Here is a 27,181-nt window from a genome sequence, read left to right on the forward strand (position 1 = left end):
CAGCTGACGTCAGTAACGATAACGCTCGTGACTGGAGGAAGCCTGTTTGACAAGGTATGGGCAGCTATGCAACCATGTGGCTCCCTCCTCGGCTGACTTCTTGTATAAGATGCCCCTCGATTTTCAGTCTAATGATTTTAGAAAAAAATAGCATATATACATGGAAAAATAAGGTAACTCATTTACCATGCCCTAGAAATAACTCTGACCAACAGTGAAGACTGAATTTACAGTGGCACCATTCCTTTCTGGATATGCCTTTCAGATACTGGAAAGCATATTCCTGCGTCATCTCTAGTCCATTTCAGGTCCTCAATACTTACTAGATTGGCTGTCTTTCCAGAGACTTGGTCCACAAATCTACCAAACACTTTAGTTCATCATACTTGAGAACAAACTGCTGTTACTGTTTTAAGCTCTCAGACCATCTCCAATCACAATTCCAAAGAATCTCATTATTGGAGTGACCCTTAAAATTCACCTAGTCCAGTTACCCACCTATTACTTGGATCTCCTTTGCAACATTCTCAACAAGTTATCATTGGACCATTCCAGAGCCAGAGTAACCACTATTTCCCAATGCACTTATTCCACCAACATATTTCTCTCTGCCTTTCCTTACAAGCACAGTTCCCACTTCTATATATTTATTTATTATATTGTGCCAAAAAAATCTCTCTCCTTGTTCCTTATATCCATTGGCCCTGGTTCTGCTACATGATACCTTACCAAAAAGGTCCTTTTTTTTGGTTAATCCTCACCAGAGAACATTTTTCCATTGACTTTTAGAGAGTGTGGAAGGGAGGGGGAAAGAGAGAGAGAGAAACATCAATGTGAGAGAGACACATCAATTGCTTGCCTCCCACATGCGCCAGGAATTGAGCCTGTAACCAAGGTACATGTCCTTAACTGGGATCGAACCCAGAACCCTTCAGTCTTCAGGCCAATGCTCTATCCACTGAACCAAATCAGCTAGGTCCAGGAATCTTTTACATATATATACATATATATATATATATATATATAATCTCCTTTCGAATGTCTGAGGCCAGTTATCCAGTTATCATGATCATCCCTGTGCCTTATCTTCATCAAGCTAATCAGGCCCTGTTCCTGTGGTTGTTAGTGATCAAGTCCCTTCACCATCTTGGTCATCTTTTTCTGAACATACTTGGCTTATCAATTTCACTCCTCAAGTCTTATAACTAAATGCTTTAAATTTGGCTTGAGCATAGCTTTAAGGCAAAGCTGTTATTTTTCTTTCTCCACCTATTATATTTCTACTAGAGGCTCAGTGCACGAAATTCATGCACAGGAAGGGGGGGGGTCCCCTCAGCCCAGCCTGCACCCTCGCCAATCTGGGTCCCCTCAGGGGATGTTTGACTGCTGGATGTTGGGCATCCCTCTCACAATCCTGGCTCCTAATTGCTCACCTGCCTGCCTCCCTGATCATCCCTAACTGCCCCACCTGCCAACCTAGTCGCCCCCAACTGCCCCCCTCTGCTGGCCTAGTCACCACTAACTGCCACCCCTGCTGGCCTGGTCACCCTCAACTGCCCCCCTCTGCTGGCCTGGTTGCCCCTAACTGCCACCGCCTACTGGCCTAGTTGCTCCTCACTGGCCCTCCTGCCAGCCTAATTGCCCCCAACTGCCCGCCTGCCAGCCTGGTCACACCTCATGGCCCCCCCGCCAGCCTGGTCACCCCACACAGCCTGCTGTTTAGTTGTTTGGTCGTCCCTCACTAACACCCCTGCCAGCCTGGTTGCCCCACACAGCCTGCTTGTTCAGTTGTTTGGTCATCCCTCAGTAACCCCCCTGCCGGCCTGGTTGTAGGCAGCCATCTTGTGAAGGCATGGGGTTAATTTGCATATTACCTCTTTACTATATGATTGACAATTTTTAATTTGCATTCCTTTTTTTGGAGATCATATCACATTCTTGCCTCATTGAGTGTCTTAACCATTTCTATTCCCCCTCTCTATCACTATATCCAATCCATCAGGTCCTCTTTTAAAATATTTCTTGGGCTGCTTCCTCTTTTCCATTCCAAAAACACACACCTATAATTTGTGCCTTATCATTACCTCTTGCTTAGATTATTACAATGCTCTCCTAACTAGTATTGTTATCTCTATTCTTTCTTCTATCCCAATCTGTCCTATGGCCTACTATCATTTCCTAATGCATCACTTTGCTGGTAGTTTAGTAAAGTCATTCAGGGACTACTGGGCTCAAATCTCAGCTCTACCATTTATAAGCTTTGTGAACTTAAGGAAGTCATATAAACTTAAAGAACCTTATTTCATTGATCTTTCAATTATGGGTAATAATGACATCTATCTCATGAAGTGAAGTAAATGAGGTATCACATGTAAGTTAGCCCCAGGCTTGGTGCATAGTAAATGTGCAATAACTGTGAGTTTTATTATTATTTCTTTTTATTTATTTAAATTCTTTATTGTTTAAAGTATTACATAAGTCTCCTTTCCCCCCCTCCCATTGACCTCTCCCCAGCCTATCCTACTCTCCAGCATATGCCCTCAACCCCCTACTCTCTGTGTCCATTGGTTATGCTCATATGGATGCATACAAGTCCTTTGCTTGATCTCTTAATACCCACCCCCCGCCTTCCCCAGTAGGGATGGACTGTTCTATGCTTCTATGACTCTGGCTCTATTTTTGTTTATCAGTTTATGTTGTTAATTATATTCCACAAATGAGTGAGATCATGTGATATTTCTCTTTCTCCAACTGGCTTATTTCACTTAGCATAATGCTCTCCAGGTCCATCCATGCTATTGCAAATGGTAAGAGTTCCTTCTTTTTTTTTTACAGCAGCATAGGATTCCATGGTGTAGATGTACCACAGTTTTGTAATCCACTCATCTGCTGATGTACACTTAGGCTGTTTTCAAATCTTAGCTATTGTAAACTGTGCTGCTGTTAACATAGGGTTTCATATATCCTTTCTGACTGTTGTTTCTCTTTTCTTGGGATATATTCCTAGAAGTGGTATTACTGGGTAAAATGGGAGTTCCATTTTTAATTTTTTGAGGAAACTCCATACTGTTTTCCACAGTGGCTGCACCAGTCTGCATTCCCACCAGCAGTGCATGAGGGCTCCTTTTTCTCCACACCCTCTCCAGCACTTGTCATTTGTTGATTTGTTTATGATAGCCATTCTGACAGGTGTGAGATGGTCAAACCTCATTGTCATTTTGATTTGCATCTCTCAGATGATTAGTGACATTGAGTATGTTTTCATATGTCTCTTGGCCTTTTGTAAGTCCTCTTTTTAAAAGTGTCTATTTAGGTCCTTTGCCCATGTTTTGATTGGATTGTTTATCTTCCTTTTGTTAAGTTGTATGAATTCCCTGTAAATTTTGGAGATTAAACCCTTATTGAATGTAACATTGGCAAATAATGTTCTCCCATGCAATGGGTTCTCTTGTTTTGTTGATGATTTCTTTTGCTCTGCAGAAGCTTTTTATTTTGATGTAGTCCCATTTGTTTATTTTCTTCTGTTTCCATTGTCCTAGGAGCTGTATCGGTAAAGATATGGCTACAACATCTGTCTAATATTTTGCTGCCTATGAATTCTTCTAAGATTTCTATGGTTACCTATCTTACATTTAAGTTCTTTATCCATTTTGAGTTTATTTTTGTGTATGGTGTGAGTTGGTTGTGTAGTTTCATTTTTTTTGCAAGTATCTGTTCAATTTTCCTAACACCATTTATTGAAGAGACTGTCTTGACTTCCTTGTATGCTCTTGCCTCCTTTGTGAAATATTAATTGATCATAATGTCTTGGGTCTATTTCTGGGTTCTCTGTTCTGTTCCATTGGTCTATATATCTGTTCTTGTACCAGTACCAGGAAGTTTTGAGAACAATGGCTTTGTAATATAGCTTGATATCTGGTATTGTGATCCCTCCAACTTTGTACTTCTTTCTCAGGACAGCTGTGGCTATTCGGGGTCTTTTTTAAATTGCAGATGAATTTTTGGAGAGTTTGTTCTAGGACTGCGAAATGTGACATTGGTATTTTAATGGGGGATTGCATTGAATATATAAATTTCTTTGGGTAGTATGGACATTTTAATGATCTTGATTCTACCAATCCATGAACAAGGTATGTTCTTCCATTTGTTTATGTCTTCCTCTGTCTCATTTTTCAGTGTCCTGTAGTTTTCCAAGTATAGGTCTTTTACCTCCTTAGTTATGTTTATTCCTAGGTATTTAAATTTTTTTTTTTGCTGCAATGGTAAATGGAATTTTATTTTAGATTCTCTTTCTGTGAGTTCATTATTGGTGTATAAAAAAGCCATAGATTTCTGTGTGTTAATTTTGTATCCTGCTACTTTGCTGAGTTCATTTATTAAATCTAGTAGATTTTTGATGGAGCCTTTAGCCTTTTCGATGTACATAATCATGTCATCTGTGAATAATGGCAGTTTTACTTCTTCTTTTCCAATTTGGATGCCTTTTATTTCTTCTTCTTGTCTAATCACTATGGCTAGTACTTCCAGTACTATGTCAAACAGGAGTGGTGAGAGTGGGCATCCCTATATTATTCCTGTTCTTAGGGGAAATGGTTTTAGTTATTGCCCATTGAGTATGATGTTGGCTGTAGGTTTTTCATATAAGGCTTTTATTATGTTGAGGCATGATTACTCTGTTCCCACTTTGCTGAGAGTTTTTATCAAGAGTGTTGGATTTTTTCAAATGCCTTTTCTGCATCAATTGATATGACTATATAGTTTTTATATCTCAATTTGCTTATGTGATGTATTATGTTTATTGATTTGTGGATATTGTACCATCATTGCATCCCTGGAATAAATCCCATTTGGTTATGGTGTATGATCTTTCTAATATAATGATGGATCTGATTTGCTGGAATTTTGTTGATTTTAGCATCTATGTTCAAGAGGGATATTGGTCTGTAATTCTCTTTGTAGTGTCTTTATGTGATTTTGGGATTAGGGTAATGCTGGTTTAATGGAAAGAGTTTGGAAGTCTTCCTTCCTCTTGAATTTTTTGGAATAGTCTGAGAAGGATAGTTCTTCTTTGAATATTTGGCAAACTCCCCCATGAAGCCCGTTGGTCCAGGGCTTTTGTTTCCTGGAAGTTTTTTTTATGACTGTTTCAATTTCATCAGTAGTTATCAACCTATTCAGGTTTTTTAATTCTTCCTGACTTGGATTTGGAAGCTTGTAATTTCCAGGAATATGTCCATTTCATTACAGTTGTCTAATTTGTTGGAATAAAATTGTTTGTAGTATTTTTTTTTTTAATAATCCTTATTATGTCTGTGGGGTCGATTGTTATTTCACCTTTTTCATTTCTGATTTTGTTTATTTGGGTTCTCTCTTTTTGTTTCTTGGTGAGCCTGGATAGAGGTTCATCAATATTGTTTCTCCTTTCAAAGAACCAGCTCTTGGTTTTATTGATCTTTTGTATTTTTTTTGTCTCTATGTCATTTATTTCCACTCTGATCTTTATTATTTCCTTCCTTCTGCTTATGCTGGGCTTTTCTTGTTGCTCTCTCTATCATTATTTAAGTTGTAAGGGTTTAAGGGTTACATAATTTATTAACTTTTTTTTTTTTTTTGAGATAGGCCCGTATAGCTATGAACTTCCCCCTCAGGACTGCTTTCACTGTGTTCTATAGATTTTGGATTGTTGTGTTTTCAGTCATTTGTTTCCAGGAGGCTTTTTATCTCTTCTTTGATCTTTTTGGTAACCCAATCATTGTTTAATATAATGCCGTTTAACTTCCAAGTGTTTGATTTTTTTCATTGCTTTTATTGTAGTTGATTTATAATTTTATGCCATTGTGATCTGAGAAGATGCTTGAAATGATTTCTATCTTCTTTAATTTGCAGACTCTACCTGTGTCCTAATATGTGTTCTATCTTTGAAACAGTCCCATGTGAACTTGAGAAGAATGTATATTCTGTAGCTTTGGGGTGAAATATTCTGAAGATGTCAATTAGATCCTTGTGATCTAGTGAGTCATTTAAGATTGCTGTTTCTTTGCTGATTTTTTGTTTAGAGGATTTATCCAATGGTGTCAATGGGGTATTAAAGTCCCCTACTGTGATTGTATTGCTGTCAATCTCTCCCTTGATATCTTCCAGAAGTATTTTTATGTATTTGGGTGCTTCTTTATTGAGTGTATATATGTTTACCAGAGTTATATTTTCTTGTTTAATTGCTCCCTTTAGTATTATGAAGTGGCCTTCCTTATCTCTTGTTATGGTCTTTACTTTATTTTGTCAGATATCAGTATTGCTTCCCCAGCTTTTTTCACATTTCCATTTGCCTGAAAAATTTTCCACCATCCCTTCACTATCAGTCTGTGTGAGTCCTTTGTTCTGAGGTGGGTTTCTTGTAGATAGTAAAATATGGGCCATGTTTTCTTATCCATTCAGTTACCCTATGTCTTTTGATTGGAGCACTTAATCCATGTATGTTTAAAGTTATTATTGATAGGTACTTTTTTGTTGCCAATTTTATTCTTTATACCTGTGTTCCTTCTTCCCTTTCTATTTCTTCCTTTTACAGTAGTCCCTTTAGCATTTCTTGCATTGTTGACTTGGTGGTAATAAACTCCATTGGCCCCTTTTTGTCTGTGAAGCTCCTAATTTCACCTTCAATTTTGAATGATAGTTTTGCTGGATATAGTATTCTTGGATTCAGTCCCTTGCTTTGCATCACTTTGTATATTTCATTCCATTCCCTTCTGGGCTGATGTGTTTCTGTTGAGAAATCAGTTGATAGTCAAGAGATCCCTTATAGGTAACTCTCTGTCTCTCTCTGGCAGAGTTTAAGATTCTTAGTTGTTGATGTTTGTCAATTTAATAATAATGTGTCTGGGTATTGGTCTTTTTGTGTTCATCTTGTTTGGGACTCTGTGTGCTTCTTGGACTTGTGTGACTTTTTTCTTCCCAACAACAGGGACATTTACTGTCATTGTTTCTTCAAACAGGTTTTCTTTCTTTTTTTAAATTTTATTTTATTGTTTAAAGTATTACAAATAGTAGTACATATGTCTCCTTTTTTTCCTCCATTGATCTTCTTCCAGCCTCCCCTACCCCCTGCACATGCCCTCAGCAACCCCCCACAGTGTCTTTTGTCCATTGGTTATGCTCATATGCATGCATACAAGTCTTTTGGTTGATCTCTTACACTCCAAAACTCCCCACCCTTCCTGCTGTACTTTGGCAGTCTATTCGATGCTTCTCTGCCTCTGTATCTAACTTTTTGTTCATCAGGTTATAATGTTCTTTATTATCCATAAATGAGTGAGTTCATGTGGTATTTTTCTTTCACTGCCTGGCTTATTTCACTAAGCATAATGCTCTCCAGTTCCATCCATGCTGCTGCAAATGGTAAGAATTCCTTCTTTTTTATAGCAGTGTAGTATTCCATTGTGTAGATGTACCATAGTTTTCTAATCCACTCATCTGCTGATGGGCACTTAGGGTGTTTCCAAATCTTAGCTATTGAAAATTGTGCTGCTATGAACATAGGGGTGCATATATCCTTTCTGATTGGTGTTTCTGCTTTCTTGGAATATAGTCCTAGAATTGGTATTACTGAGTTAAATGGCAGTTCCATTTTTAATTTTTTGAGGAAACGCCATACTGTTCTTCCAGTGGCTGCACCAGTCTGCATTCCCACTAGCAGTACACAAGGGTTCCTTTTTCTCTGCATCCTCTCCAGGACTTGTCATTTGTTAATTTGTTGATGATAGCCATTCTGATAGGTGTGAGGTGTACCTCATTGTTGTTTTGATTTGCATCTCTCAGATGATTAGTGACTTTGAGCATGTTTTCATGTGTCTCTTGGCTTTCTAAATGTCCTCTTTCAAAAAGTGTCTATTTAGGCCCTTTGCCCATTTTTTGATCAGGTTGTTTATCTTCCTTTCGTTGAGTTGAATGAGTTCCCTATAAATGTTGGAGATTAAACCCTTATTGGAGATAACATTGGCAAATATGTTCTCCCATGCAGTGGGCTTTCTTGTTGTATTGTTGATGGTTTCTTTTGTTGTGCAGAAGCTTTTTATTTTGATGTAGTCCCATTTGTTTATTTTCTCCTTAGTCTCTCTTGCTATAGATAGGTGTCTCTAAAGATATTGCTATGACATATGTCTGCAATTTTGCTGCCTATGGAGTTTTGTAGGATTTTTATGGTTTCCCGTCTTACATTCAAGTCCTTTAGCCATTTTGAGTTTGTTTTTTGTATGGTGTAAGTTGGTGGTCTAGTTTCATTTTTTTTTTTGCATGTATCTGACCAAATTTCCCAGTACCATTTATTAAAGAGGCTGTTTTGTCTCCATTGTATGCTCTTGCCTCCTTTGTCAAATATTAATTGAGTATAATGTCTTGGGTCAATTTCTGGGTCCTCTATTCTGTTCCATTTGTCTATATGTCTGTTCTTGTGCCAGTACCAGGCAGTTTTGAGAACTGTGGTTTGGTAATATAGCTTGATGTCTGGTATTGTGATCCCTCCAACTTTGTTCTTCTTTCTCAGGACAGCTGTGGCTATTCGGGGTCTTTTTTTTTATTTTTTATTCCCGATTAATCTTTAGAGAGTTTGTTCTAGATCTTTGAAATATGCCATTGGTATTTGAATAGGTATTACATTAAATCTATAGATTGCTTTAGGTAGTATGGACATTTTAATGATGTTGATTCTACCAATCCATGAACATGGGATGTTCTTCCATTTGTTTTTGTCTTCCTCTATCTCTTTTTTCAATCTCCTGTAGTTTTCCGAGTACAGGTCTTTTACGTCCTTGTTTAAATTTATTCCTAAATATCTTAATTTTTTTTCTGGTGCAATGGTAAATGGGATTTTTTTTTTCCATTTCTCTTTCTGTGAGTTCATTATTGGTGTATAAAATGGCCATAGATTTCTGGGTGTTAATTTTGTATTCTGCTACATTGCCAAATTCATTTATTAGGTCTAGTAGTTTTTTGATGGAGTCTTTAGGATTTTCTATGTTTAGTATCATGTCATCTGCGAATAAGGACAGTTTTACTTCTTTTACAATTTGGATGCCTTTTATTTATTCTTCTTGTCTGATCATTGTGGCTAGTACTTCTATTTCTGTGTCGAACAGGAGTGGTGAAAGTGGGCATCCTTGTCTTGTTCCTGTTCTTAGGGGAAATGGGTATAGGTTTTGCCCATTGAGTATGATGATGGCTGTAGGTTTATCATATAGGGCTTTTATTATGTTGAGGTATGGTCCCTCTATTCCCACTTTGCTGAGTTTTTATCAAGAAAGAGTGTTGGGCCGAAACCGGTTTGGCTCAGTGGATAGAGCGTCGGCCTGCGGACTGAAAGGTCCCAGGTTCGATTCCAGTCAAGGGCATGTACCTGGGTTGCGGGCATATCCCCAGTAGGAGATGTGCAGGAGGCAGCTGATCGATGTTTCTCTCTCATCGATGTTTCTAACTATCTCTCTCCCCTCCTCTCTGTAAAAAATCAATAAAATATATTTTAAAAAAAGAAAGAGTGTTGGATTTTGTTGAATGCTTTTTCTGCATCAATTGATATGATTATGTGATTTTTGTCTCTCAGTTTGTTTATGTGATGCATCACATTTATTGATTTATGGATATTCTACCATCCTTGCATCCCTGGAATAAATCCCACTCAGTCATGGTATATGATCTTTCTAATGTATTGCTAAATCCGATTTGCTAGAATTTTATTGAAGATTTTAGCATCTATGTTCATCAATCATATTGGCTTGTAATCTTTTTTTGTGGTGTATTTATCTGGTTTTGGGATTAGGGTAATGCTGGCTTCATAGAAAGAGCTTTGAAGTGTGCTTTCCTCTTGAATTTTTTGGAATAGTCTGAGGAGGATAGGTTTTAGTTATTCTTTGAATGCTTGGCAGAACTCCCTTGTAAAGCCGTCCAGACCAGGGCTTTCATATTGTTTATTTTCTGGAAGATTTTTGACCGCTGTTTTAATTTCTTCAGTAGTTATTGGCCTATTTAGGTTTTTTTTTAATTCTTCTTGGTTGAGTTTTGGGAGCTTGTATTTTAATAAGAATATGGCCATTTCATCTAGGTTGTCCTTTTTGTTGGAATAGAGTTGTTCATGGTATTTTTCATAATCATTTGTATTTCTGTGGGATTGGTTGTCATTTCAGCCCTTTCATTTCTGATTTTGTTTATTTGGGTCTTCCTCTTTGCTTCTTGGTGAGTCTGGCTAGAGGTCCATCAATCTTGTTTATCCTTTCAAAGAACCAGCTCTTGGTTTTGTTGATCTTTTGTATTGTTTTTTTGGTATCTATTTCGTTGATCTCTGCTCTGATCTTTTTTATTTCTTTCCTTCTGCTTAGGCTGGGCTTTTCTTCTTGCTCTCTTTCTAACTCTTTGAGTTGTAGGGTTAGGTAATTTATTACCATTGTTTCTTGTTTTTTTGCAGTAGGCTTGTAGAGCTATGAACTTCCCTCCCAAGACTGCTTTTATTGTGTCCCATAGATTTTGGAATGTTGTGTTCTCATTGTCATTTGTTGCCATGGTGCTTTTCATTTCTTCTTTGATCTCTCTGGTAACCCAGTCATTGTTTAATAGCAAGCTATTTAGCCTCCAGGTGTTTGATTTTTATTATTGTTTTTACTGTAGTTGATTTCTAGTTTTATGCTATTGTGATCTGAGAAGATGATTGATATGATTTCTATCTTCTTGAATTTGGAGAGATTTTGCCTGTGACCCAATATATGGTCTATCTTTGAAAATGACCCAGTGAACTTGAGAAGAATGTATATTCTGTGGCTTTGGTGTGAAAACTTCTGAAGATGTCAATTAATTCCATCTGATCTAGTGAGTTATTTAGGATTGATATTTCTTTGCTGATTTTTTGTTTAGAGGATTTGTCCAATGGTGATAGTGGGTTATTAAAGTCCCCTACTATGACTGTATTGCTGTCAATCTCTCCCTTGATTCCCTCCAGAAGTTTTTTTTAAATTCAATCTTTATTGTTCAGATTATTACAGATGTTCCTCTTTTCCCCCCCATAGCTCCCCTCCACCCAGTTCCCACCCCACCCTTTGCCCTTACCCCCCTCCACCCACTGTCCTCATCCATAGCTGTATTATTTTTGTCCAGTCTCTTCCTGCAGCCCCCACACCCCTTCCCCCTGAGAATTGTCAGTCCACTGCCTTTCTATGCCCCTATTCTATTATATTCACCAGTTTATTCTGTTCATCAGATTTTTTATTCACTTGATATTTAGATTCACTTATTGATAGATATATATTTGTTGTTCATAATTTTTATCTTTACCTTTTTCTTCTTCTTCCTCTTCTTAAAGAATACCTTTTAGCATTTCATATAATACTGGTTTGGTGGTGATGAACTCCTTTAACATTTTCTTATCTGGGAAGCTCTTTATCTGACCTTCAATTCTGAATGATAGCTTTGCTGGGTAAAGTAATCTTGGTTGTAGGTTCTCGCTATTCATCACTTTGAATATTTCTTGCCACTACCTTCAGGCCTGCATAGTTTCTGTTGAGAAATCAGCTGACAATCGTATGGGTACTCCTTTGTAGGTAACTAACTGTTTTTCTCTTGCTGCTTTTAAGATTCTCTCTTTGTCTTTTGCTCTTGGCATTTTAATTATGATGGGTCTTGGTGTGGTCCTCTTTGGATTCCTTTTTTTGGGGTTCTCTACCCTTCCTGAACTTGTAAGTCTATTACTTCCACCAGGTAGGGGGAGTTTTCTGTCATTATTTCTTCAAATAAGTTTTCAATATCTTGCTCTCTCTCTTCTTCTGGCACCCCCAGCTGATTTTTCAACAGAAACTATGCAGGCCAGAAGGGAGTAGCAAGAAATATTCAAAGTGATGAAAGCAGGAACTACAACCAAGATTACTTTACCCAGCAAACTATCATTCAGAATTGAAGGTCAGATAAAGAGCTTCACAGATAAGAAAAAGCTAAATGAATTCATCACCACCAAACCAGTATTATATAAAATGCTGAAAGGTATTCTTTAACAAGAGGAAGAAGAAGAAAAATGTAAAGATACAAACTATGAACAACACATACACATCTATCAACAAGTGAATCTAAAAATCAAGTGAATATATAATCTGATGAACAGAATAAACTGGTGAATATAATAAAATCAGGGGCATAGAAAGGGAGTAGACTGACTATTCTCGGAGGGGAAAGGGGTGTGGGGGGTGCAGAAAGAGACTGGTGGACAAAAATTGTACAGCTATTGATGAGGACAGTTGGCGGGGGGGGGGGCGGGTAAGGGCAGAGGGTGGAGTGGGAACCAGGTGGAGGGGAGCTATGGGGAGAAAAAAGAGGGACAACTGTAATAATCTGAACAATAAAGATTTAATTTAAAAAAAGAAGCTACATGAAATCCCAAGAGGTTAACTTAAATCTACACCAAACATATCACAGTTAAACTTCTCAAACTAAAGGCAAACAAAAAGTACAGAAAACAATGAAAGAGAAACAATTACTTATCTAAATGGGAAAAATAATTTGAATAATAGCAAACTTTTTATCAGAAACAATGAACACCAAAATAAAGTGACATATTTTACAAGTGCTGAAACATAAAACTATCACACAGAACCGTGTATCCAGCAAATTAAATAAATAAATAAATAATAAATAAATAAAAATTCCAGAATGAAGGGGAAATCAAGACCTTCTCAAATACAGAAAAACGAAAAGAATTTACCACCAATATACCTGCTGATAAGAATGGCTAAAGGAAGTTCTCCAAACAGAGAGGAAATGATAAAAGTAGGAACCTAAGAATATCAGGAAGGAAGAATGAACACAGTAACCAAAAATATGGATACATACAATAGGATTTTCTTCTCTTGAGTCTTCTAAAGTGTGTTTTATGTTTGAAGCAAAATTATAATAATGTTTAATGTGGCTATAAACATATGTAGTGGAAAATTTTACAATAATACTATATAATAAAAGCCTAGTATGCTGTGTCCAACTGTTTGTTTGACCGATCAATCAGTCGCTATGATGTGCACTGACCACAAGGGGGCAGATGCTCCGACCAGTAGGTTAGCTTGCTGTTGGGATCTGGCCAATTGGGACTGGGTTCTATGGGCCGGACACACCTTGGAGCCTTCCTGCAGTCCTTCCACGCCCCAATCATGCACGGGTGGGGTCCTTTGGCGTGGCCTGCACCCTCTTGCAATCTGGGACCCCCTAGGGGGATGTTGGAGAGCTGGTTTCATAAGGATCCCTGCAGGCCAGGCCAAGAGACCCCACCAGTGCACTGGGCCTCTAGTTATATTATAAATGAGGAGGGTAAAAGGACATAAAGTGTGGTAAGGTTTCTATTCTTCATCCAAACTGGTAAAATGATGACACAAGTAAATTGTTATCAGATATATATAATAATACCAAGAGCAATCACTAATAATGCTATATAAAGAGGTACACTCAAGAGTATAGATAAATCAAAATAGAATTCTAAAAAATGTTATAGTAGCCCACAGAAAAACAAATAAATAAGTAAAACATAAATAAAAAGAGAACAAACAGAAAGTAAAATGGGAGATTTAAGCCCTAACATATCAATAAGCATATTAAGTGTAAATGGTCTAAATACCCAATTATAAAACAGAGATTAGCAGAGTTGATTTTAAAACATGACTCAACTTTATGCCATCTACAAGAAACTCACTTTAAATATAGTGATATAGACAGGTTAAAAGTAAAAGAAGAAAAAAGTTATATCATTCAAACCTTAATCAAAGGAGACTAGGAATAGTTATATTAATATCAGATAAACTTCAGAGTGAAGAAAATTACTAGAGTCAGAGAGGTGCATTACATAATGACAAATGAATTATCTACCAGGAATACATTGCAATCCTAAATGCATCAAACGACAGAGCTGCAGTATGTATGAAGCAAAAACTGATAGAACTTGTTTTAGATTTCCTAAGACAGACCTTTCTCTATTTATAGAAATAGACAAGTCCACAATTATAGTAGGGGACTTCAATAGCCCATTTTCAACAACTGATAAAAAAAACTAGACAAAAAATATCTGCAACCAAAAACACAACCAATGACAGGATTTAATGGGCATATAGAAAGCATTACAGCCACTAACAACAGAAATGCACATTCTTTTCAAGTTCCTATGAAACATATACCAAGATAGACCATATCATGGGACATAAAATAAGCCTTAACAAATTTTTAAAAGTGAAATCATACCAAGTGTGTTTGCCATCCACAATAGAAATCAATAGGAGAAAAATATCCAACACTTGGAAACTAACACAACACACTCCTAAATAATCCAGGAGTCAAAGAGAAAATCTCAGAGGATATCCAAAAGTGTTTTAAAATGAATGAAAATAAAAACAAAACATATTAAAATTTTGCTAAAGTAGTGCTGAGAAGGAAATTTATAGCATCAAATGCATAGATTAGAAATAAAAGTCTTAAATCAATAATCCCGTGGTTGGCAAACTGTGGCTTGTGAACCACATGTGGCTCTTTGGCCCCTTGAGTGTGGCTCTTCCTAAGCCTTAGGAGTACCTAATTAAGTTAATAACAATGTACCTACCTATATAGTTTAAGTTTAAAAAATTTGGCTCTCAAAAGAAATTTCAATCGTTGTACTGTTGATATTTGGCTCTGTTGACTAATGAGTTTGCCAACCATTGATCTAAACTGTGTCAATAACCTAGAAAAATAAAAATAAAATAAAACCAAAGCAATCAAAAAGAAGTAGATAATAAAGAACATAAGTCAACAAAATTGAAAACAGAGAAACAATAGAAAAAAATCAATGAAACAAAAGATATGATTCTTTGAAAAGACAAATAAGTTGTCAAACCTCTAGGAAAACTGACAGAAAAGAAGAGAAAATCCAATTGCCAATATAAGGAATGAAGCAAGAGATATCACTACAAATCCTGCACACATCAAAATGATAACATAATAGTACAAACAGCTCTATACACATAAATACAACAACTTAGGTGATGTGGACCAACTCTTCAAAAACTGCAAACTGCCACAATGTCACTCAATATTAAATAATTTGAATAGCACTATAACATAATTGAATTATTAATTTTAAAACTCTCCAAACAGAAATCTCTAAACCCAAATAGTTTCAATGGAGAATTATACCAAACATCTAAATAAGAATTAATACCAATTCCACATGATATCTTCCAGATAATATAAGAAGAAGGAATATTTCACAATTCATCTTATAAAGTTAATACTATCCTGATACCAAAACCAGACAAAGGCACTACAAAAATTATACAGACTGATATTACTCATTAATACTGATGGAAAAATCCCTGACAAAATATCAATATGCAAGGCTGTTATAATATTAGGAAAATCAATTAATGTAATTCATCATATTAATAGACTAAAGAAGAAATATTACATGATTATATCAAGTGATGCAGAAAAGGCATTTGACAAAATTCAATACTTATCATAATAAGAATTCTCAGAAAAATAGGAATAGAGAGGAACTTTCTCAACTTGACATAGAAAATATACATAAAACCTACAGTTAACATCATATTTTATAGTGAAAGAATGAATAGTATCCTCCTAAGATCAAGAATAATTTAAGGATGTCCGTTGTCACCACTCTTATTCCACATAGTGTTGGAAGGTAGCCAGTGCAATAAAAGGCACGAAAAAGAAATAAAAGGCATACAGATGGAAAATAAATAAGTAAAACTGTCCTTATTTGAAGATATTGTGATTGAAACTACCTCATGCAATTCCAGACCACTAGAGGCTCTTTCAGTGACTGAGCATAACAGGCAGCCAACAGGTGGAGACAGACAGAGTGGTGTCTCAGGGTGCCTTGGGACTTTTGCTGACAAATCCCTGGGTACATTGGTGGTAAAATTTGGACTTGGTGTGCAGCTTGGTCCTTCCTGTGCATACCCAGGCCCAGCTGAGGCAGCCAAAAACTGTGGATTGCTTTGTAGCTCCAAAAAGGTTGCCCAGAACCAGTCACAGGAAGTGTCTGATATTGTCTTGCACCAGAGTCCTTCCTAAGAGACCCCAGAACCAACACACCCAGTGGTCAGCTTCAGACAACATCAGAGCAGGGTACAATTAACTTCACAAGTCGCATATCCAAAGGGAGGTCTATTCAGCAGCAGACTGTGCTGAGGTGAATTCCACTTCATGTGGTCAGCACCTGCACAGCAGCTCATACACTGTGGTTGAGGTTAATCCCCACAGTTGGCCATCTTAAGAGTCATCCCCAAGCAATCACAACTCAATTTATAACAGGAAGGCCCACATTACCCACAGAGGGGACATTCCTGCAGTACCCAGCTCAGGTGATTAAGGAGACAGTGTCACTGGATCCCACAGGACACCTACTACATATGACCACCCTACCAAGACTGGGAGTCACAGCAGATCTACATAATACATAGAAACAAACACAAAGAGGCCATTAAAATGGGGAGACAAAGAAACATGCCCAAAATGAAAGAACAGGAGAAATCTCCAGAAAAAGAGCCAAGTAAAATGGAAACAAGCAATTTATTAGTTATAGAGTTTTAAAAAATCATTATAAGGATGCCCAAGGATCTTAGTGAGAACTACAACAGCATGAAAAAAAAAAAATAAAAAACATGAAAAAGAACCAGATATAAATGAAGAATACAGTATCTGAAATGAAGAATATACTAACCCTGGTTGGGTATCTCAGTTGGTTGAAGTATCATCCCATACACCAAAAAGGTTACAGATTTCATTCCTGGTCAGAGCACATACCTAGGTTATGGGGTTGATTCCCAGTAAGGGCATATATGGGAAGCAACCAATCAATATTTTACTCTCACATCAACATTTCTCTCTTTCTCTCTATCTCCCCCTCTTCTCTTTCTATAGAATCAATAAAAACATATCCTCCAGTGAGGATTTTAAAAAATATACTACAATAAATAAATTTGGATGAAACAGAGGGTTCAATCAGCAATTTGGAAGACAAGGCAGCAAAAAACACCCCATCGGAGCAGGAAAAAAAAAAATTACCAAAAAAAGGAGAGTTTAGGGGACATTTGGGGCAACATGGAGCATAACGATATCCACATCAGAGGAATACCAGAAGGAGAAGAGAGAGAGCAAGGAATCAAGAACCAATTTGAAAAATAATGACAGAAAACTTCCCTAACTAGGTGAAGGAAATAGCCATACCAGTCCAGGAAGTATAGAGTCCCAAATAAGATTAACCCAAAGAGACCTACAATAAGACACATAATAATTAAAATGTGAAAGGTTAAAGACAAAGAGAGAATCTTAAAAGTAGCAAGAGAAAAATAGTTACCTACAAGGGAGTTCCCATTAGACTGTCAGCTGATTTCTCAACAGAAACTTTGCAGACCAGAAGAGAGTGGCAAGAAATATTCAAAGTGATGAAAAGCAAGGACCTATAGCCAAGTTTACTCTACCCAGCAAAGCTATCATTTAGAATTGAAGAACATGTAAAAAACTTCCCAGACAAGGAAAAGTTAAAGGAGTTCATCACCACCAAACTGGTATTGCATGAAATGTTAAAGGGTCTTCTTTAATAATAATAAGAAAGATAAATATGAACAACAAAATGACAACAAATACATATCTATTAACAATTGAATCTAAAAACCAAAATAAATGAGGAAGAATAACAGAAACAGGCATAGATACAGAGAATGTTTGACAGTTGCCAGATGAGAGGGGATAGGGGGGGATGGATGAAAAATGTGAAGGGATTAAGAAGTATAAGTTGGCCGTAGCAGAATAGTCATGGGGATGTAAAGTACAGCATAGGGAATATAGTCAATAAGTTTCTAATAATTATGTATGGTGTCAGATGGTAATGAAATTTATTGTGGTGATCACTTAATAAGTTATATAATGTCTAATCACTTGGATGTACACCTGAAACTAATGTAGTATTATATGTCAACTGTAATTGAAATATAAAAATGATTTTAAAATGATAAGGTGATTTAAATGTGATATTACATAGAGAAAAGCATTCAGAATAACTGCTTTGCTTTATTACTAGAAAATGGTTTTCTTCCAAAGCATAACTCAATTAATGTCTCACCTTCCCCTATATGCCAGAACCACAAATTCTACAGTGTTAGTTATACATTATAGTCACCTTCTCATATTCATGATGGCTAAATCATTTTTACTTTTATATTGCTTTCTTACTGATATTTTTTGCCAAATTCACATAGGCACAGGAAGGAAGTTGGTATTTTCTCTCTGTTAGCAACGAGATGCTTTATTGCTGAACTCAATGGCACCACATTAATTCAAAGGGAGAGAGGCCAATGAGATTGGGAATCAATCCCTTCAATTTCCACATTTATTGCATTTGAAGATGCCAAGACATAATGATAAAGCATTCCAGCAGGCAGAACTCATGGTTTTAAAACTATTTACCCTCCTGTAGCTGAATGTCACTGCTTATGACAAATGTTATGAATAAGTATGTTTCAAGGCCACAGAGCTCTATGAGAAATCCCATCATTCTAAAAATCCCCAAATCATTTCAGAAATTGAACAATATTATAGTAGCTTGATAGCAAATTTGAATCCTGTGTCTCCAACGTATCAAGAGTCGTTTAAAGCATCCTGTGAGTGGATTGTGTGTAACAGCCAGCATTTCTCTGCTTCAGACCTTCCAGGAACCAAAAGTTAAATTCTCTCACAAAGAAAATAAGCTCATTACTTTGTTACCAACAAAATGTCCAAGGTTCACGTGGTGGGTATAAGCAGGAAGTCAGAGCAAAATAATCATTTTGGTGAAATGATAGATCTATCATACAGTTTAAAATTATGGAATTCACTTCTGGCTTTTAGAACCGAAATCCCTCATGTACACCAGTTACAATTATTATCTTAAAAGCATTTGTCCTTTTTTTTTTAAGAAAAAAAAAAAGGTTAAAAACACAACCAAATCTAATAAAATAAGTGCTGAGAAATCCTTGTTGTTTTAAATCTGTACATCAGCCTACGTTCTGATTTTTTTGGAATGAGAACTTTAAAAAACTGTCCTTTTAAGCCCATTAACTGTTTACATTTCCAAAACCATTCCAACATTTTCTCATGCAGAACATATCTCCCTCACAACTTTTTACATTTTAAGGTGGCACAAAAAACTTTTGTAAGATAGCATGAGCCAAAAACTGGTATCACCGTTGTTTACCATGTTTATTGATTTTAGAGAGAGGAAGTGAGAGAGAGAGAGAGGGAGGGACGGAGAGTGAGAGAGAGAGAGCAAGAGAGAAGAATATTGATGTGAGATAGAAACATTGATTGGTTGCCTTTTGTATGCGCCCCAACAGGAGACTGAACCGGCAACCAGAGCATATGCCCTGGTTGATAATAGAAATGGCAACCTTTCGGTGCATGGGACAACACTCAACCAACTGAGCTACAAAGGCCAGGGCCATAATTGGCATTTTCTGTTACAGTAAATATAAGGAAATTATTGCTTTGGAGGATCTCTGTGTGAGGGGGACACAGTCAGAAGGTAATCCCAAACTTAACTGGCCTGCTCAGACCTGGCTGTGACCAATGGGACTCAAATTTGAACGTGATTTTGGGAAAGGAGTGAAATAGGAGGGAAAAATAAAGACACTAGGGAAAAGATATGGCCTTCATTGTGTGCTTTAATTAAGAAATTTGATGCATAGTCCTTATATGTCTTGCTTCAACCTGAATCCAAATTCACTAGTCTGTAAAGCGCTCTTTGGATTTGTAGTCCTGATTTCCTAATTTACCAATAATAAAGCCTCTGCTGGACCTCAATGACTCTTAATAGTTAAAGTGTCTCAATGTTGCTGGTGTGGTTTGCACACAGCCCAACTGAGTTGGCAACACACCTTGAAATCTCAGCAGGATTAATTTTTTCACAGTATGAATGATTTTTATCAGATTAATTACCACCTCATGTAGTTTAATCCCTCACTCTTTGCCAACCTGCCCCAAGAATATATATCTATTTCTGGAGCTATGAGATATCTAACTGTCATAATGCATTTAGCTGAATGCAATTTTTGGGGGGGACAAAACTAGGCTCCTGGAATAATCCTTGCTGGGCTAATGGTTGAAAATTGAGATGCTACATGTAAATAGGTACAGTACTTTCAAGGAAACAGCAAAGTGCTTTTGTTTGGATTTCAGGTTTATTACTATGAATAGCTGCATCTAATGGGCATTATATCTGGTTTAACCCATCACCAGGATTTCCTCTGTGTTTACTAGTTTCCCCCCCTTTATCTCTGGACACTCATCCTTGTTTCTCCCTTAAAACGCCCAAATCCTTCCATATATATTTGAAACCTCTGCAGGCTTCTATCATAATATCTTAGCCCATCCCTACTGTGAATACTAGAGCCAGGAACCATTAAAGTGAATGCAAATAATAAATAAATGAATAGGAGAGAAGGGATTCTTTACAGTAGAATGCCAACTGATACAAGTGGATGAAGTGGTGGAGCTGGGAAATCACCGTTTTGCCACCATGATAGTATAGAAGGGTTCAGGTAAGAATCACCAGTAGATGCTAACTTTGGTAGGGGGATTTGAGGAGGAGCTATATATATGCATGGCCTCAAAGTGTCTCCTTATAGGTTGATTTTTATTTATTGCTTAAAATATTACAAAGGGTATTACATATGTGTCCATTTTATCCCCCCGCCCTAGACAGTCCCCTAGCCTCCCCTATTCCCCAGTGTCTTATGTCCATTGGTTATGCATATATGCATGTATACAAGTCCTTTAGTTGATTTCTTACCCCCCTACCTCCTGCCCCCCAACCCTCCCCGGCCTTCCCGCTGCAGTTTGACAATCTGTTTGAGGAAGCTCTGCCTCTGTATCTATTATTGTTCAAAAGTTTATAATGGTCTTTATTATCCATGAATGAATGAGATCATGTGGTATTTTTCCTTCATTGACTGGCTTATTTCACTTAGCATAATGCTCTCCAGTTCCATCCATGACGTTGCAAATGGTAAGAGTTCCTTCCTTTTTAGAGCAGCATAGTATTCCATCCTATAGATGTACCACAGTTTTCTAATCCATTCATCTACAGATGGGCACTTAGGCTGTTTCCAGATCTTAGCTATGGTGAATTGTGCTGCTATGAACATAGGGGTTCATATATCCTTTCTGATTGGTTTTTCTGGTTTCTTGGGATATATTCCTAGAAGTGGGATCACAGGGTCAAATGGGAGTTCCATTTTCAGTTTTTTAAGGAAACTCCATACTGTCTTCTATAGTGGCTGCACCAGTCTGCATTCCCACCAGCAGTGCACAAGTGTTCCTTTTTCTCCGCATCCTCTCCAGCACTTGTCGTTTGTTGATTTGTTGATGATAGCCAGTCTGACAGGTGTGAGATGGTACCTCATTGTTGTTTTGATTTGCATCCCTCAGATGATTAGTGACTTTGAGCATGTTTTCATATGTCTCTTGGCTTTCTGAATGTCCTCTTTTGAAAGGTGTCTATTTAGGTCCTTTGCCCATTTTTTGATTGGATTGCTTATCTTCCTTTTGTTAAGTTGTATGAGTTCCCTATAAATTTTGGAGATTAGGCCCTTATCAGATATGACATGGGCAAATATGTTTTCCCACACAGTGGGTTTTCTTGTTGTTTTGTTGATGGTTTCTTTTGCTGTGCAGAAGCTTTTTATTTTGATGTAGTCCCATTTGTTCATTTTCTCTTTAGTTTCAAGTGCCCTGGGAGCTGTATCAGTGAAGAAATTTCTTTGGCATATGTCTGAGATTTTGTTGCCTTTGGATTCTTCTAGAATTTTTATGGTTTCCTGTCGTACATTTAAGTCCTTTATCCATTTTGAGTTTATTTTTGTGTATGGTGTAAGTTGGTGGTCTAGTTTCATTTTCTTGCATATATCTGTCCAATTTTCCCAACACCATTTATTGAAGAGACTATCTTGGCTCCATTGTATGTTCTTGCCTCCTTTGTCAAATATTAATTGAGCATATTGGTTCGGGCCGATTTCTGGGCTCTCTATTCTATTCCATTGATCTATATGCCTATTCTTGTGCCAGTACCAGGCAGTTTTGAGAACAGTGGCTTTGTAATACAACTTGATATCTGGTATTGAGATCCCACCTACTTTGTTCTTTTTCAGGATTGCTGCAGCTATTCGGGGTCTTTTTTTATTCCAGATGAATTTTTGGAGAGTTCGTTCTAGATCTCTAAAGTATGCCGTTGGTATTTTAATGGGAAGTGCGTTGAATTTATAGATTGCTTTGGGTAGTATGGACATTTTAATGATGTTGATTCTACCAATCCATGAACACGGTATGTTCTTCCATCTGTTTATGTCTTCCTCTATATCTTTTTTCAACGTCCTGTAGTTTTCTGAGTAGAGGTCTTTTACCTCTTTAGTTAAGTTTATTCCTAGGTAGCTTAATTTTTTGGTGCGATGGTAAACGGGATTGTTTTTATAATCCCTCTTTCTGAAAGTTCACTATTGGTGTATAGAAATGCCTCAGATTTCTTGGGGTTAATTTTGTATCCTGCTACATTGCCAAATTCATGTATTAAGTCCAGTAGCTTTTTGATGGAGTCTCTAATGTTTTGTATGTATAATATCATGTAGTCCGCAAATAAGGACAGTTTTACTTCCTCTTTTCCAATTTGGATGCCTTTTATTTCTTTTTGCCGAATTGCAATGGCTAACACTTCCAGTACTATGTTGAACAGGAGTGGTGAGAGGGGGCATCCCTGTCTTGTTCCTGTTCTTAGGGGAAATGGTGTTAGTTTTTGTCCATTGAGTATGATGTTGGCTGTGGGCCTGTCATATATGGATTTTATTATGTTGAGGTATGATCCTTCTACTCCCACCTTGCTGAGAGCTTTTATCAAAAATGGGTGTTGAATTTTGTCAAATGCTTTTTCTGCATCAATTGATATGACCATGTGGTTTTTTTCTTTCAGTTTGTTTATGTGATGTATCACGTTTATTGATTTGCGGATATTGTACCATCCTTGCATCCCTGGGATAAATCCTACTTGGTCATGGTGTATGATCTTTCTGATGTACTGCTGGATCCGATTTGCTAAGATTTTGTTGAGGATTTTGGCATCTATGTTCATGAGGGATATTGGCCTGTAATTCTCTTTCATTGTGTTGTCTTTACCTGGTTTTGGTATTAGGGTGATGCTGGCTTCATAGAATGAGCTTGGAAGTTTTCCTTCCTCTTGAATTTTTTGTAGTAGTCTGAGGAGGATAGGTTTTAGTTCTTCCTTGAATGTTTGGTAAAACTCCCCTGTGAAGCCGTCTGGTCCTGGGCTTTTGTTTGATGGAAGCTTTTTGATGACTGCTTCAATTTCTTCCATAGTTATTGGCCTGTTGAGATTTTTAGATTCTTCCTGATTGAGTTTTGGAATGTTGTATTTTTCTAGGAATTTGTCCATTTCCTCCAGGTTGTCTAGTTTGTTGGAGTAGAGCTGTCCATAGTATTTTTTAACAATCATTTGTATTTCTGTGGGGTCTGTTGTTATTTCGCCTCTATCGTTTCTGATTTTGTTTATTTGGGTCCTCTCTCTTTGCTTCTTGGTGAGTCTGGCTAGAGGTTTGTCAATCTTGTTTATCCTTTCAAAGAACCAGCTCTTGGTTTCATTGATTTTCTGTATTGTTTTTTTTTGGTCTCTATGTCATTTATTTCTGCTCTAATCTTTATTATCTCCTTCCTTCTGCTCACTCTGGGGTTTTCTTGTTGCTCTCTTTCTAATTCTTTGAGTTGTAGAGTTAGATGATTTACTACCATTTTTTCTTGTTTTTTGAGATAGGCCTGTAGAGCTATAAACTTCCCTCTCAGTACTGCTTTCATTGTGTCCCATAGGTTTTGGATTGTTGTGTTTTCATTGTCATTAGTATCCAGGATGTTTTGAATTTCTTCTTTGATTTCATTGGTAATCCAATCAATATTTAATAGCATGCTATTCAGCTTCCAGGTGTTTGAGTATTTTGGGTTGTTTTTATTGTAGTTTATTTCTAATATTATGCCATCATGGTCTGCAAAGACGCTTTTTATGATTTCAATTTTCTTGAATTTGGGGATACTTTGCTTGTGACCCAATATATGGTCTATTTTTGAATATGTCTTATGAGCATTTGAGTAGAATGTATATTCTGTGGCATTGGGGTGAAGTGTTCTGAAGATGTCTATTAAGTCCATCTGATCTAGTGAGTCATTTAGGATTGCTGTATCTTTGCTGATTGTTTGTCTAGAGGACTTATCCAGTGCTGTCAGTGGTGTACTAAAGTCCCCTAATATGATTGTATTGTTGTCTATCTCTCCTTTGATATCTTCCGGGAGTTTTTTTTATGAATTTGGGTGCTCCTGCATTGGGTGCATATATGTTTACCAGGGTTATATCTTCTTGTTGTATTGATCCCTTTAGTATTATGAAGTGGACTTCCTTATCTCTTGTTATGGCCTTCACTTTGAGGTCTATTTTGTCCGATATAAGTATTGCTAGCCCAGCTTTCTTTTCCTTTCCATTTGCCTGAAAGATATTTTTCCATCCTTTCACTTTCAGTCTGTGTGAGTCGCTTCTAATGAGGTGGGTTTCTTGTAGACAGCAGATGTATGGGTCATGTTTTTTTTATCCATTCAGCCACTCGATGTCTTTTGGTTGGAGCATTTAGTCCATTTATGTTTAAAGTTATAATTGAAAGGTACTTGTTTGTAGCCATTTCTTTTTGTGTGTGGCTGTTTTCTTTCTGAGCTTTTTATTTCTTCTTTTTATACCAGTCCCTTTAGCATTCCTTGCATTGCTGGCTTGGTGGTGATAAACTCCCTTAGCCTTTTTTGTCTGTGAAGCTTCTAATTTCCCCTTCAAGTTTGAATGATAGCCTTGCTGGATAGAGTATTCTTGGATTCAGTCCTTTGCTTTGCATCACTTTGTAAATTTCTGTCCATTCTTTTCTGGCCTGATGTGTCTGTTGAGAAATCATTTGACAATCTAATGGGAGATCCCTTGTATCTAACTTTCCGTCTCTCTCTTGCAGCCTGTAAGATTCTCTCTTTGTCCTGAACATTTGCCATGGCAATTATGATGTGTCTTGGTGTGGGTCTTTTCGGGTTCACCTTGTTTGGGACTCTCTGGGCTTGTGTGACTTTTTTCTCCCCCACCTCAGGGAAGTTTTCTGATATTATTTCTTCTAATAGGTTTTCTAATCCTTGTTCATGCTTCTGTTGTTCTGGTAACCCTATTATTCGTATGTTGTTTCATTTCATGTTGTCCCAAAGCTCCCTTAGGCTCTCCTCCTGTCTTTTAATTTTTTTCTCCAATTGCAGTACATTTTGGGTGTGTTTTGCTTCCTTGTCTTCTAATTCACTAATTTGGTCCTCCGCTTCTCCTAGTCTACTGTTGATACTTTCAATGGAGTTTTTCATTGCAGCTATATCACTCTTCATTTCTTCTTGGGTCTTACTTAAGTTGTTGATTTTTTCATCTGTTTCTTCTTGCTTCTTGCAGAGGTTGTCGATTTTTTCCTCCATCCGGTTTATGCAGTCTAGGACCCTTATTCTGAATTCTTTTTCTGTCATGTTGCATGCCTCTGTATTACTTAGCTGCTTTTCTGGAGAGTCCTCCTTCTCTTTCCTTTGGGGGTTTCTTTGTCTACCCATGTTTGATCTCACTGACATATCCAGACGTTGAGTCGTTCAGTGGTTGCTCCCTTGGTGGCAGTGACTCCTTGGTCTGTGGTTGCTCTTCGGGCAGTTGCGGTAGCAGCTGCTCTTCAGTTGGCAGCAGCTCCTCTGGTGGGTGCTGTTCACAGCTGTGGTGGCTCTTCTGGCTGGTGGGGCGAGGTTTCACGTACAGCTGCTGTTCCTCAGCAGAGGGTGTGGTGCTCAGGAGGTTGCTGTTGCTTGGATCTGCTTTCCAGGGGAGTTCTGCTCTTCCCAGCTGCAAACCATCTCACCAGCTGAGCAATTTAGCCAACTCGGTGTGGGCGCTACTAGTTTCAGCTGCTCACTCCATTTGCTCCGGGACACGACCTGGGATGCGTCTGCCTATATTGCCGCCATCTTCCGTCCTCCCTTATAGGTTGATTTTTAGTTATGAAGCAAAAAAGAGTACACAGTGGAAAAACTGGATCATGCCTTGACCTGGTGATCAAAATCAGTATCACAAATAGAGATTGTATCCTCCAAATGAGATCCTCTGTTTAGGACACATTAGTTAGGCAGTTTTCTGAGTTTGATTGCATAACATGAATCTAATAAAAAGGAAATATCAGTCAGACCAAAATTGAGGAACAGTCTATAAAATAATGGGTCTCTACTCTTCAAAAATGTCCATGTTATAAAATTTAAAGAACAAGCCAAGGAACTGTTTGAGATTAAAGGAAGTTAAAAGGACATGACAACTAAATGCAATCATGAAGCTGGGCTGCTTCTTGTACTGGAAGAACAAAAATTCCATAAAGGACATGAATGGGACAACTGATGAAATAAGAATATAGGCAGTAGATAGTTAATAACTTTGTAACAGTGTTAAATTTCTTGAATTTAATAATAATACTATGGTTATCTAAGACAATATCTTTGTCCTTAGGAGATACAAATTGAAGTATTTGAGGGTAAGGGGAGTTGATGTATAAAATAAACCTTCAAATGATTCCAAAAATAAATTATATATTATATATATATATATATATATATATATATATATATATATATATGTTTATATAATATACAGAAATTAATTATATGTAATACATTATATATATATATACACATATATGTATGTATCTATACAGTCTGTGCATTTAGCCTCTGTGGTGTTTGCATCCCAAAACAAAGCATATATATATATATATTTATATATGAGTGAGAGAGAGAGAGAGAGAGAGAGAGAGAGAGAGAGAGAGAGAGAGAATACAGGCGTTCAGGCGTTCTGTTTTACATCTTGTGGAATCCCATCTTCATCCCTTCATTGACATCACTCCCACAACTCCCCCCAACTGGCAAGTCAGCTTCTGCAGATCCTACTTGGATTTCCAGGTATAGCTCAAATCTAGCTTCCTTCTATGCACTGCTCCCTTCTCTGCATCTAGCACTATTGGTCTCAATATAACTTGGCACTAAGCCTGATCCCATTGATTGA

The sequence above is a fragment of the Myotis myotis genome, unplaced genomic scaffold (genome assembly GCF_014108235.1).
Source record: "Myotis myotis isolate mMyoMyo1 unplaced genomic scaffold, mMyoMyo1.p scaffold_m19_p_4, whole genome shotgun sequence".
Taxonomy (NCBI): domain Eukaryota; kingdom Metazoa; phylum Chordata; class Mammalia; order Chiroptera; family Vespertilionidae; genus Myotis; species Myotis myotis.